Below are 14,389 nucleotides of genomic sequence, written 5' to 3'. Positions count from 1 at the left end.
TTCATCTTGTAAATTATTTTTTGTTCTCACCTCGGTGTGATGAAGGCAACACTTTCAACTAGCTTCAGCAGAGGCAAGAAAATCACTTGATGAATACCACATTCTGTAAATCTTTTTGGTTGGCTGATCCAAAAATTTAATGTTCATTGAATGAACTGCAATTTCTAATGTTCGAAAGTGTTATTTTTACTAAATCTATGAAAATTTGTGCCCACGACTAGTAAGGAGACATCAACAACTTGCCCATCTGATCTGCCTAAACCTTTTAATTATACCCCAGCAAACGAAGTTTATTATACCCCCGCAAACGAAGTTTAGGGGGGTATATTGGTTTCACCCTGTCCGTCTGTCCGTCTGTAGACGCAACTTTGTCCCCCCTATAGAATTTTTTATTACTGCATGGAACAGTTTGAAAATTTGTACATATGTTGAACACCATCTGAAGATGTGCACCTGCAATTTTTTTTTTTAGATCAGACAAGATTTAATGATTTTATGACAGTTTTCATTTTCCTTATTCTATATATTGTACAATAATGTTGAAAAGTAAGGGAGGTAATCCTTACAGATTTTATTAATTAATTAAACAGAAAACACTCTATAATATATTTATATAAATACATCCAGATGTAGTTTTTTGTCTTTATGTCTTAATTAATAAAAAAAAATTATTTTTTATAAGTATTCTATCAACTGACAATGCAAAGTTTTTGTTTGTCAATGATAAATTCTTAAGAGCTAATAAGAACATCAAAGACAAGTGTGGCTGAATTCATTTGTCCCAAGGGAGCCATTATCTGAGCCATGGTTCAGATGGAGCATGTGTTTAGGGGAAATTGATAATCTGTAAAGTGGGTGATGGTTTTGGGGCTATTTTAAAACTGTTTCATGCAAACCAAAAGGTCTATCATTATAAGGAAATAAATAATATAATTATTAATAAAGAAGTTAAACTATTTTTAGAGGTTGTTTAAATTTATTTGTCAAGTAAAAATAAATTGATGAAGTGACCCTATTGGGCATTAATTTAAATGAAATTCAAAATTACTGATATGATTGTAGTGTTTTGGCAATTTTAAAATTGTTTGTAATATTACATTTTCTTTTTTTTACATATTTTTACATAGTATGGTAATTATGGTAATGTTTTGGGAGTTTATAAAATTTAACAAGTTCATCAAAGAAAATCATAGTCCTATGGGATCAATTTTCTGATATGGAGTTCTATTGTGCCATAGGAGAAAGTGAGGAAAATTTGAAACAACTAATTGCATCTGTCAAGACTCTTATTAGAAAGATATTGAAAGTTTTATCAACAGAAGAGCATTGCTTGGCTACCGGTATTTCTATTCACTGCAAAGGGAGGGGTTATTGTCATTTTGTTGGTTTTTCTTTAAATCAATTAAATTAAAAAAATATATCATCAAATACATACATTTGTAAATGTATTACTGTTATAGATATGTATTTACAGTGAAATTCTGACAATTTTGATTTTAATTTTTCTTTGTGGCTAAATTTTTTTTTTTTTTTACAGTTCTAGAAATTTTTTTTTGTATGTGTTCCAAACCTTTATTATTCAATTCAATTATTTGTCCCATTTGAAATTAGCCTAGCGGGGGTATTAGTCCCATTAGGACAGTTCTAGTTATACTATATTTTGCCAAATAAAACTTCTATAAAATCTTAAATAAGGAATAAGGAATCATTCTTTGAGTATTATGAGGTGATAATTTTGGTCGGGGCGTGATCAAATCCAATAAAGCCCGAATGGCTTTATGATAGATTTGATCACACCCCGACCGAAATTATCATCTCATAGTATTCAAAGAATGATTCCTTATTACTTATATTTATATAATCATATAGTACAAAATCGATACGTAGTGTTATCATAGGCAAAGACACTGGAAAATGTAAATATATAAATATAAAAATCCAATTTTTTTAACATTTTCCTGTGTCTCTATACTGGTACTGTACCAGTTATCGACTAAGACCAGTTATCGGCTAAACTGAGAGTTCGGGTATATATCGCGCGACTATCCGAGAATTTTCAATTCAGTCGTCTGTTTCGAATAAAGAAAAGTAAGTTTGCTTGAAAACTTTCTTAAATACGATTTAACCATGAGCTTGAACGATCATTGTTTACCGCTGATTTACATCTTTGCACTTTCAGCAGTGGGGGGGGGGGGGGGAGGGGAGATTCATAGCGCAGTTGAACGCCTGATTCTAACAGATGGATAAATAAGGAAATCACCAATTAACGTATGTCAAGTTTATCCAAAAATATCAAGAAACACGGAAATACGAAAAGAAAACGTTAAATTTTAGCCGATAACTGGTACAGTGCCAGTAAAGATCTCTTCAACTAAAGAAGGTTAATATAGTCAAAAAATGGCCAGGACCATCCAGCCCTCTTAAGCTATATTGTCAAGTTACAGAGCGGCATACCGGTATGTTCTTTATCTCTTACTTGTAATCAAATTATGCAACCGGATGTAAAATGCTCTCAATGTTGCTAAGTTGCACGAAATATTTCTGAAGAACTTGAAAATTTTATGGAAACAATTTAACAGTTTGCATTTATTTTTGTAGGTATGTGAATAAACATGTTACTTATTAAACTGGCCACTGCTTAAAAGATACTCTAGAAGGCAGTCAAGGAAATGCGTATTTATAATATTCATAAACGCGGGAAGATTTATTGAATTTGGTTTAACTGAATGCGAAGACGTCAATGTCATTCAATCTGGTCAAGCAAAAGGTCTAATAGGAATGATTGGTTAAGGTGTGGTCCTACTCAGCAATTGTTTGGTTAAGATTTTAACACAGTTTTCTGTAGGAAATTCCGTTTTTGAAATGGTAAAAATAGCGGGCAGCTGCCAAATAGGAAATTCTTTTTGTCCGTATAACTCCACTTACATTGTTCAAGATAGGATTTTTTTGTTTTGCAGATCAGTTGTACATCAGAGCCAATAAACCAAAAGATTGGCATATACTGCTTGGATTTTGATTTTTGATCATTTGAGCGAAACAAATTTAGATTTGTTTAAATTTGGTAATTTTTTGGCATAATATAAATTGCATACATGTTTATGGTACCCCAATTGTCCGGATAACTTTTCCTAGAGTTTTCAAAATAGGATCTGTTTTATTTTGCAGACCAGTTGTATACATATCAGAGATATGCATAATACTTGGATTTTAATTTCTGACAAAAACATTAGAAAAATTCAGGGTCGACAAATTGATCCTGTTAAAACAAAAGAAAACCCGGTTTGCTGTCACATTGAAAGCTTTCGTCTTGAATGAAGAGCTATATATAAAAAAACAAGAAAATGTTCAAAATTTTAAAGCTAATATACTAGAGTTTTTTCTTTACTAAATAATAGATAATGGCCAAAAATATCACGTTTAAAAGATTGTTACATTGTAAGTTGATGACCATTCAGCCTCCTTATAAAGCCCCCCCCCCCCCCCCCCCCCCAAACAAATCTTGACTTAACCAGTTACAGTACAACACGGTTATATCGAACGCGCTTATAACGAATTGACGCTTACAGTGAGGTGATTTTCACTCCCCGTGACTTTATGAAATGTTGTAAACTTGACGGATATAACGAATTACGCTTATAACGAACTTAAATTGTCAGTCCCTGGGAGTTCATTATAAGCGTGTTTTACTGTATTTTTCTGATTATAATCTCCACAATATGTACCCCCTTTTTCGTAATATACACACCTCACAGCCTTATTAGCATAATCGGAACCTTTCTGGTTTTTATATTCACGAAAGAATGAAAAAACCCGAGAAAGTCAAAACTTCGTATATCTCGGGATTTTAACGAGACCAGTCTCATACTCGTGAAAATCGAGAGAGGAGTTTAAATGGAAAAAGTAAGTAAAAGTTTTTGTTTCTTATATTGGTAAGCTTTTAAATTATTTAAAGTTGCAGAAGAATTTTTTATTAATGTGAAGTCGAAGTTTGGGGTGATTAGCCTTATCTCGTTAAATTTTGTTCAGCATGAAACAGTCTGAACAGCAATCCTCGATTTTGTCAACAATCTAAAACGTGCTAAGGAGTAGTCATTCGTCGGTAAGAACATACTTACTTACATTGTTAAACTACTCAAAAACTCTTTTAAAAGCCTACAATGCATTAAGTCTAGTACACATGTTACAAAAATGTCGATAATTAATGGTCGTTGATGAAATGTGACTTGAAAGACATGTTTGAGTATGAAATGTGTATGCAGGTGTATTATAGTCAGTTTTTACACATATTGTTATGTAGCATACGTTAAAAAATATTGTATGCTTTTCCTAGAATATTGAGTTTGTATCAATCATGCTTTCAGTCATTTCCATACAGAATTTCCTCGACACGTACAATGTATACACTGTACATGTGGTTTTGATATCTGTATCTCATTCAAACTGTTTACTTTATGTCTTATTTATCTATTAACGATGAGAGTGTTTATGAATCAAGGGTCTGCATTTGTTATGTAAATATAACATTATACGATTGAGAGAGAGAGAGAGAGAGAGAGAGAGAGAGAGAGAGAGAGAGAGAGAGAGAGAGAAGAGAGAGTATTTACAGTGTACATGTACATGTAATTGTTATTGATTGTCTTGCTTCCATGATTGAACCATATATATATTTCAATAATGCCACATTGCACTAGAAATATTGCTGACAAAGATGTTGAGAGGGATCATGGAGAGAGAGAGAGAGAGAGAGAGTATGAAAAGCCATAACAAATTTTATAGTTATATGTCATTTCCCACTTAATGAGTTGTTATAGCTGTTATCATGGTAATGTTTTGACCATGTCTCAGATACTGCATGTGCCCATAAAAAAGTGTAATCTAGGACACACCCTTTTGTTTTGATAATGACAGCATTTAGCTTTGTAATGATAGCTAGTGTATCTTTTTTCTTCTAATCTACAGATTTACCTGAGGCTTCCAGATGATCTGAAGATCGGGAATATAGAAAATATTGTCAATTTCATATTGCTAATGACCCAGTCATGTCTGCTGAAGCCCAGAAGGTACTTCTTTGTCATGTAATAAACTTACAACTTGTCTTCCATATGTAGATATATTTGGTTTAAGATGATTGAAAGCTAAGCAAGGTCATCTAAATAGCTACAATGTCTTGTGTAAAAGGGAAAGGTTTATATGGGCATCTTGTTGCAAATATGCTTGATTATCTGTATTTTAAAGGGTGGGAACCTCTGAAAGGAATACCAGGAGTTTGAAAATATTATAAACTTTAAGAGATGTGTTTTACACTCTCTGAGAAAATGGGATTTGCAGAAATCCCATGAATTTCTTATGCTGGAAATATGTTTTTCAGATTAGTTTTTGTTATTGACGCAATCATATTTTGGTGTACATAGAATGTTGATACATGTAGTTGAAACTCATACAGACAATCATATGTTACATAAGTGTTACATAAGTGTTTGTGACTTTGATCTTTGTTTAATATATTTAATATCTTTCTGTCCACTGGATATCTAAATATCTTTGAAGTTACACCATTGAAGTTACACATTCATTACATTTATCATGTGTGTGCAGACTTGATTGAGCCAGGTTTCCTGATGTTGTCTTATAAGTGATACATTGTACTGCTTTAAAAAGTATATATCACTTGTGACTTACTGGTGTAATATGTTTTACGGTGCGACCGTTGGGGCGAGCACAGCATGTGATCAAACAATGAATTATAATAAATTAAGAAAATAAAATTAACAACGTGAAATTTGAATGCCAAAAAATAAAACATACCTATTTTTCAGTAAATTTTCATTATTCATAGTTTATAAGATTTGTTATAATTTATTTATTTATATGTAAAACAATAGTTTAATCTCAGATACAATGTTGTTAAATAATAAAGATTTTAATATATAAATATTCATTGCACTGCATCTCCTCTTTTAAAGTGATTGTGATTGATTGATTGATTTCCCCCTTTTTTTTGCAGTAGACATTTTTTCTTAAACTTACATATAAAACTTGACTCATCATAGAGCTCCCCCATGCTAAATTTTTTTTCATTTTTGTCAATTTATACATAGAAAATCGACTTACCATGGATTTGCCCCTCCACTTAAAAAAAATAATTAATGTTTAATTTTATTTTAAATTTACGTTTAAAAATATTTGCTTATCATGTTAAAAGAACGCATGTAATAAATGGAAGTGAAAATAAAGAAACCATTGAACTGCTAAAGAGCTGAAGGATTAGAATTTTCATGATTTATTTTCTTTTTGCTTGCAAAGATTTTTTGGATGAGGCTGCCATCCACCCCCTTTAAAAAAAGGCGCTGCTACGTATAACGTTACGTTTCAGGAAATTACCGTAATTAAAGTGAATAAAATATTTGTGAGCATTCATCCAAATTAGTGCAATTTACAACTGTTTCCTGTATCTGAAGAAATGTCCTTATTCGTCAGCTGTTCTTTATCTTATCCTTTGCAAGATTTTGAGAGGATTTTGGTCATTTCAGCAGATTTACAATAACTTCAATTAGAGTAATTTCCCCTTATCAGTGCTTATTGTGACGTCAAAGCTGACGTTGGTTAAGTGTCGTCTTACTCTTTAAAACTCCCCTGAGAAATAAAAGTATGCGAAGTATACTGTTTTATTTACTTAAAAAGCATGATGTTCTTAAAATTACACATCTTATAAGCTTTTCAAAGGGTTTACTTTGATTCTCGGGAGAACGTGATGTTGGAACGTGAGGTTGGAAACCATTGGTACTATGAATTGTGGGTCAAAATTTACTGACTCCGAAAAAATATATCGGATCAATGTGTAAACGTTTGTGACGTCACACGATTATTTTTGATTGAAAGTGTACTGAGGTGAACTTTAGAGGTAACATTGACTGTATGTCGCTTACATCGTTATTGTTTTTACTGTCTAAATTTGTCTTGCTGATTCTCGTGAGAGTGTGAAGTGAAAAAAATTGCCATGATTACAGGGAACTACTGGGACGATTAAAACGATGCATTACTGGTCCGATTTACTGACGCCAAAAAAATCCGTTGAATGAATGTGCAACTAGTCCGAATTTTCTATTCACACACGCCTTGCCGGTAGAGCTCGCTTCGCGCCGGCGCTGCGCGCCGGCGAGCTGCGCTCGCTATAAGTACATATTACATTTGTAAAATCATTTGACAAATTTAAAGTGTTTTGTAGTACTGAAATGTTTTTACGGCTTTTAAAATTACTGAAAGTACATGCACATGATGCAACTATCTATTGACGCTCTATATATAACAAAAAGGAACTGTCAGCTGGGTTTAAAATTAGTGGCAAAATGATGTAATACATGTATGTACAATATTAGAAAAGATTACATTGTTAGTAATTGCATATTCCATAAATAACGTCATTGAATATATACATGTAAGTATTTGATGAGTGCATGCACAATGATTGCAAAATTACATGTAATTCTCTTAACACTTTATGTTTATTCTATTTTAGTTTCCAGACCATGACATAAATGAATATTTCTTGAATGGAATGCATGAGGATTAGAATGGAACCTTATTCTGCCTTTTTACCAACTCACACCATCTTTTCAAGATTTATGGAGCCAACCACAGAAGAATTTGTTCTATACACATCATTCATAACATTCTTATTTATGTTGCATAACTTTACATGTTACTGGATGAATTGTGTTCACATAATGAATACCAGCAAACTTTTTATCGAGTGCACTTAATTTGTATTTTTCCTACCCATCCATCTAACATATGTTTTTATATAACATATTCATATACATGTAATATTTTTGGAAACAGCTATTTTTTTTAAATTGGAATTTAGCCTTACTATTTTATACAAGTTTTTTTTATAGGGACTTGGACACGATTTTAGATCAAAATTTTGATTTCAATTTCTTTATGCATAAAATGATATACTTGCACATTTTGAATAATTGACCATAATTTGAATGTTAGAAGTCAAGTTATGAAAGAGATACAGGGGTAAGAATTTATTGTTATGTAAACAAAGCTCGAGTCTTATGTTTGTTTAAAAATAATATAAAGTATGAAAATAACACTTCTTTGAGAAAATGATTCATAGAAAAGAAGGTAAACTGATTCGATGTGATCATAAATGATATTATTAATAAAAAAAAAGCAACATTTGAATGAAACTTACACCAATAAAACACATTCTTTTCATTGTTTAAATGGTATGGAGTTTTAATTACCTTTCATATGAAAAATGACATCTAAATCTTAAATTGCTGTACATTATATCCTATTCATCTAATGTATCACTTTATTTATGTTGAACTTCGTGTCTATTAGTATAATGATTTTTTTAGAATGATATATGCAATTTCATTAATTTATTTTTCATTTTAAGAAAATTCATTTTAAAAAAGATCTCTAGACTTACAACCTGTGTATTTTTTTTCAGTTTACATAACACAGTGTATTAATTGAATGTAGTTGTGAAGATTTATGTACATGTACCTACAAGCAATATACATTTAATATTCACCAGGTACATGTACCGCCTACTATATTTGATGAATAAATGTACTTCTTTCATGCCTTTTTCATGCCTTTTACTCATTGTTATATGCATTAATTTATTTATAATTAAAATACTTTGAAAACTTTTATCAATTTATTTATTTTAATAAGATTAAATGGGCATGGTCACGATTTTGGTCAAATTTTATTTTTCTGTTTTTATTATTTGCAATGCTTTAGGAATGCATTTCTAATTACCAAATAAATTTGGGTGCCAGTCATTGAGCTTTAAGCAAGATACAGAACTCCCAATTCTTCGCCATGTAAACAAGGATCGTGCCCTGTTTTTGTTTACCTAGGTTCAATATACCAGTAAAAAATCTTTTTAAAGCTGGTTTGTCTATCTTATTATTCATTTAAAGCATAAATAAACAGTCCCTAACGATTAATACCTTTATTTTGGGTCTAAAACTGGAATTTTTACTTCAACATTCAAAATGTAAACAAACGCTTTGTTTACATAGCGAAGAATTGTAAGCTCTGTAACTCGCTTATAACTCATCAAATGACACTCAAATTTTGGTTGCCTATTAAAAATGCCTTACTGAAGCATTGTAAACATGAAAATCGACAAAATAATTTTTGACCAAAATCGTGACCATGCCCCTTTAAGAAACGGACTATAGTTAATGCATGTTTTCAAGAGTTGTCTCTCTTGGGGACAATAATGAATGCTCCCCAGGGTTCATGACCCTGAATATTGAGTAGGCTGTGAGGTGTGATATAGGTTTTCAGACAAATTCCATTTTCATTGTGATACCGTTCTTAATCAATTGTTCCTGCAAAACAAGTTTTGAATATATGTTTTAAAATCTAGCATTATACCAGGAACACATTACAGTCGTCATTTTCATCTATACGCTGATAAAATAAAAGACGCTTTGCAGGAACAAATTTCGAAGAAAAAAATGAAACGTATTAAAAAATTTGACTTATCTGAAAATTTTTTGTAATTTCATGGTTTACTCTTTAGTCTTTAGACTCTTAGATTTATACCTGCTGCGCTTTAAAAAAGCAGCTAAAAATATAGGGGTTTTCTACGAAAGCCCATTGAGATCATTTTTGTAGGTAAATTTTTTTTTTAATAAACGCGAAACTTTTGCGAATGAACGCAAAACTTTAGCGATATAACGCGTTAATTTTGCGAAGAAACGCGAAACTTTCGCGAATGACGCATAACTTTCGCGAAAAAAGCGTGACTTTTGCTAATAAACGCGAAACTTTCGCGAATTAACGCGTAACTTTCGCGATATAACGCGTATTTTTCGCGAATAAATGCGTAACTTCGCGAATTCACGCAAAACTTTTGTGAGTAAACGCGTTACATTCGCGAATTAACGCGAAACCATTATATAAATATAGTCATTTCATACAAGAACCCTTATGAAGAAAAATGATTGAAAACAAACACATTATAAGTTAAATCATAAGATACTTACTATTCATTATTATTATTATAATATCCGTGTGACATTGATATATGAAGACAAAATTATCTAATTTACATATAGATATTAATAAATCTGATAAAACTTTTATTACATTTTTATATGTTATATGTCCCAAGTAGATAATAAGTTTGAGCTTCATTTTTTTAATTTTCATTTGTTCGCCGACCCTGTGTTCGAACAGGCACTCATTGATTATTATTTTTCTTATATAAAATTGATATAAATTCAACCGTCGGAAACCATTAAAATCTTATTATTGTGATAAATTTAGAGGAAGAATTTACGTCATCTAGATTTGAACAATAGCTTAAAAACGTTAATTTATGTCGCGGCGATATAACATACAATGTATATCATAACGTTTTGAACAATGATATTCTTTAAATTCTAAAGTGATACTTAATAAAACTTTTAATTCGAATTAAAATTGTTATAATTAAAATATGTTGCTGCCTCATTTTCAATAATACAGCCCCAATTAGAAAGTGAGAAGCGCTGCATTATGTCCTTTGAAAATCAGTTTCCTACGTTTAAATTTTTATCAATTTGTATAAGGTTAAATCTGATTCATTTACATCTTTATATAATATTATTTTGTTTTATTTTGAATTAATATTTCATAAGGGTTCTTGTATGAAATAACAAAATTTATATTTATATTTCGCAATTATTCGCGAAAGTTTCGCGTTTATTCGCGAAAGTAACACGTTATATCGAGAAAGTTTCGCGTTTATTCGTGAAAGTAACGCGTACTATCGCGAAAGGTTCGCGTTTATTCGCCAAAGTTACGCCTTTATTCGCAAAACTAACGCGTTATATCGCGAAAGTTTCGTGTTTATTCGCGAAACAAACGCGTCATATCGCGAAAGTTTCGCGTTTATTCGCGAAAGAAATATTTTTTTTACCTACGAAAATGAGCTCAATGGGCTTTCGTAGTTTTCAACCTTGCCTATTTTTTTTCTACATTAACACATATTAGAGCCTGCATTCCCCTATTTTGCTCCATCAATGTCACCTTGAAAAATCATTTTTATTTTCCAAAATTGTTAATGTTAATTTGCTTGTATGTTTGAGAGGAAGTTTCATGTTAAAAAGAAAGCGCTGTGATAAAATAAGTTTGCTTGTTTAAAAAAATAACAACAACAAAAAACAAACAAAAAAAGAACGGAAAAAAAATGTCGTGCATAGTACATGCATTGTTTATTACCAAGAACCATGCGATTCATAGGTCTAACGTGCATAAATAAGTTGTACAGTTTTTAAAAAAAAATTCTTATATAAGTCTGCGAGATAGCAGTAAATATTCATTTATTACATTGATAATGACAAAATGGAGATGATAAACAGAATAGTTAACAGGATAATGGAGAGGATACTTTGAAACAAAACAAAAGTAATACGATATTTTTATCTTAATTTTGAGCATTTATAAAGGTATTTGCCTAATATACACGATACTTTGATATTCTTCGTTGACAGCAATTGAACAAGTTTAAAGGCTGAAGGATTTTCATAATAATGTTTTTTACATAAATCTTTCTTATTTCTTTATAAAATGGATAAATTAGAATAAAATGAAACTCATCTTTAATCTGTGAAAGTGAACATAGTGTCCTTTACAAAAATTTAGATTATTGATAATCAAAATTTGTACATGACAATGTACAAATTTTGATTATCAATAATCTAAATTTTTGTAAAGGACAATAGTTTACAAACTCTCTCGTTGCTATGGATATTCTAAAATCTGCCACGCTCTATCTCAGGTTGATGAGAAGATAAACGATATATACTCATAAACTGTACATGTAGATTTGGTATTTTTTTTTGTCAAATATTTTTGTAATTCAAAGTTATTACATAAGTGCTTAATTATATACATTGTACATTATGAATTTGGAGGAACTTTCAAAATAGCTATGACCTTGTATAAACACATCGGTTAACCTCTGTTTCACTTCAAGTAAGAATACGTTTTCATTAAATTGTTCTTGACAGTTCCATGTGTACCCAAAACCAAAACTGTTAATCAAATGTTTAACGTAAGACAGCCAACAATTAGAGGCTACCTTTGTTTAACATACATTTAGCATATCTTGGTATATATTGCTTAAAATACAATTGTCACTATTTTTTTATCCAATATTTCAAAATTCTGCATTTCCTATTCAACTGCAATGGTTTGCGTCCCAATTCAAAATATACCATCATGGGTGTAATACTTTTCTTAACACAAAATATTTTCGTACAAAAATCTTAATGTATACTCTCTAAATCACTTTTGTTTACCGAGAATCGATTCCCCCTACGAAACCTTTACATCTGAACAGAAATCGTCCCGATTATTTATTTTTCCTAAGTTTTTTTTTTCAGATGTAATGGTTTTACTGGAGAGTTTTATCCTTTTTTCGACTGTTTCAACTGTCTGTAATCCGCACGAATATTTTGTCGCTTCTGTTCGTGCGCCAATGAAATGTCCTTAAAAGGGGAAATGCCATAATAGATAAATATGTTAATTAATATTTTAAAGAAAATAATGGCATTATATATTTTAAAGCCAGCTATCATAAAAAAAACTGACACGTGTTGACGCAGGAAAAAAACCTTCTTACTATCTACCTTTTGTCATTTCATTTTCATAAATGATGGCATGAAATTCATAAATGCATATTTTCTGTACATTAACTATGAAAAGAATTGGACCCTCAACCCCATCCCCTCACCAGATTTTGCCCCTCTCTGACTCTAGGGATTATTGAATGAATAAACTTGAAATTTATTCGTACTATTTTTTATAGCTTGCCGCAATATCAGATAACCTTTCATTATAAGATTCTTTCCCTTTCAAGAAAACATGAAATTTTTTTTAATGTGTAAATATTATCAGGGACGTATTATTGATGCATACGATGCTGATTTTCTCCTAATGCAAATACTTTCAGAAACATGTTTCAGAACAGAAAAATTGGGTTTACTGGTACTAATTATTTTTACTCAAACTATCTAGAGTTATTCCTCTTTGAACAGCAAAGTTTAGAAGTTTAACCCCCCCCCCCTCCCCAGAACAACAAACACCTTATATCTATCACCGATGTACACAAATCCTTCAACCTTTTGAATTAGTGTTGTGTTTTTTTTTCAAAGCATCAACAAAGCGAGGAACTGATTTATTGTAAATTTTAATTAGATTTGTGGGTGTAAAATGTCACAATGTAAATTTTTTTTATTTTCGGTTTTCGGTCCACTCCTCCCCATAAACGTTTATGGGGAGCGGAGTGGGCCGAAAACCCTTCTGACTGGCGAAGATGACCCACCCATTTCCGAAAATGAGGGTTTCATTGTACATGTCACGGCGTTCTGTTGTAATAAAAAACCGCGTATGTACACAGGGAAAGCAACCGTATTATTAAATTCATAGAAAATACAATTTATCATAAAATTTGATCTATATCTTTCTTCATAGACACGTAAATGATTCCACGAAATCCTCGAACAGGCTAACAATCTACGAAAATTGGTCCCCATTAATTTAATTGATTTCATCATAAATTACCTCTACTAGTCCGAAATATGTAACGTTTTCCTTGTTGTTTTTTTTTTATTTTATTCTGTTTTTAAGTGAGTTAAGTAAAATATCAATATCATTTAAAAAGGCCAGGAAAACGTCAGATATTTCGGTCATCCACTGCAGTATAAATGTATATCATTTCAAATGCCACGCATATGCTGAAGTAAAACAAACATTTACCCCTGTCTTAAATATTTAATAAATAATCATTCATTCATTGATCAATTAACCATTTACTTGTGTGTTAATGTGCTACATCATGTTTTCAACGGTTAATCTACAACCCTTAGTACTGAAACCGTAGAGATTAAAATATGGAGTCCCAACTCCCTTCTTTGCTTGACTTTTTTGCGCTTCTCTCTTTTTTGCGCAAAATAGGAACTCACAGTTCATTGAATGTTTTCCCTATTTCCAACGATACATTTATAAACTCCACAAGTTATCCTCGAGGCAAAATATCGCATGACCACCATTCCATGTGCATTTATGAATGTTCGCAAACAGTGTTTTTGAAATTGACCTTTAAAAAACCAAATAAAAAAAAATGCAATCCCCCCTTATTTTAGGTTTCATTGCAAGAATGACAAGTGACAAACTCTTCTTCTAAATTGGGATTTCTACTGTGTCATCTGAATAAAAAAATATTTATTTTCATAGGTTTTAGCAGAGTGCACTTATAAGCAACGTACGTGCTGTATTTCCTTTCATGAAACAGTTTTATAAATCACCCCCATTCTGGTCTTTCCCTTGCCCCCAAATCCCAATCAAACACAAACAGTTCAAC

The 14,389-nt window shown here is 31.3% G+C and overlaps 1 long non-coding RNA gene across 2 annotated transcripts; it reads left to right on the top strand.

The window, feature by feature from the left end:
- The first annotated feature begins 3,743 nt into the window (after nt 1-3,743).
- Nucleotides 3,744-8,626, top strand: LOC128179375 (uncharacterized). Of its 2 annotated transcripts, XR_008243075.1 has the most exons (4): nt 3,744-3,900; nt 4,027-4,099; nt 4,960-5,060; nt 7,517-8,626. It is a non-coding gene; the product is annotated as an uncharacterized LOC128179375 (long non-coding RNA). The 2 variants fall into 2 exon arrangements; XR_008243074.1 differs by lacking the exon at nt 3,744-3,900 and having other exon boundaries at nt 3,947-4,099.
- The last annotated feature ends 5,763 nt before the right edge of the window (nt 8,627-14,389 follow it).

Source organism: Crassostrea angulata, chromosome 4, assembly GCF_025612915.1.
Source record: "Crassostrea angulata isolate pt1a10 chromosome 4, ASM2561291v2, whole genome shotgun sequence".
NCBI classification, from domain to species: Eukaryota; Metazoa; Mollusca; class Bivalvia; order Ostreida; family Ostreidae; genus Magallana; species Magallana angulata.
The sequence above is the reverse complement of the archived record's forward strand: the minus strand, read 5'-3'. Positions and strand labels throughout refer to the sequence as shown.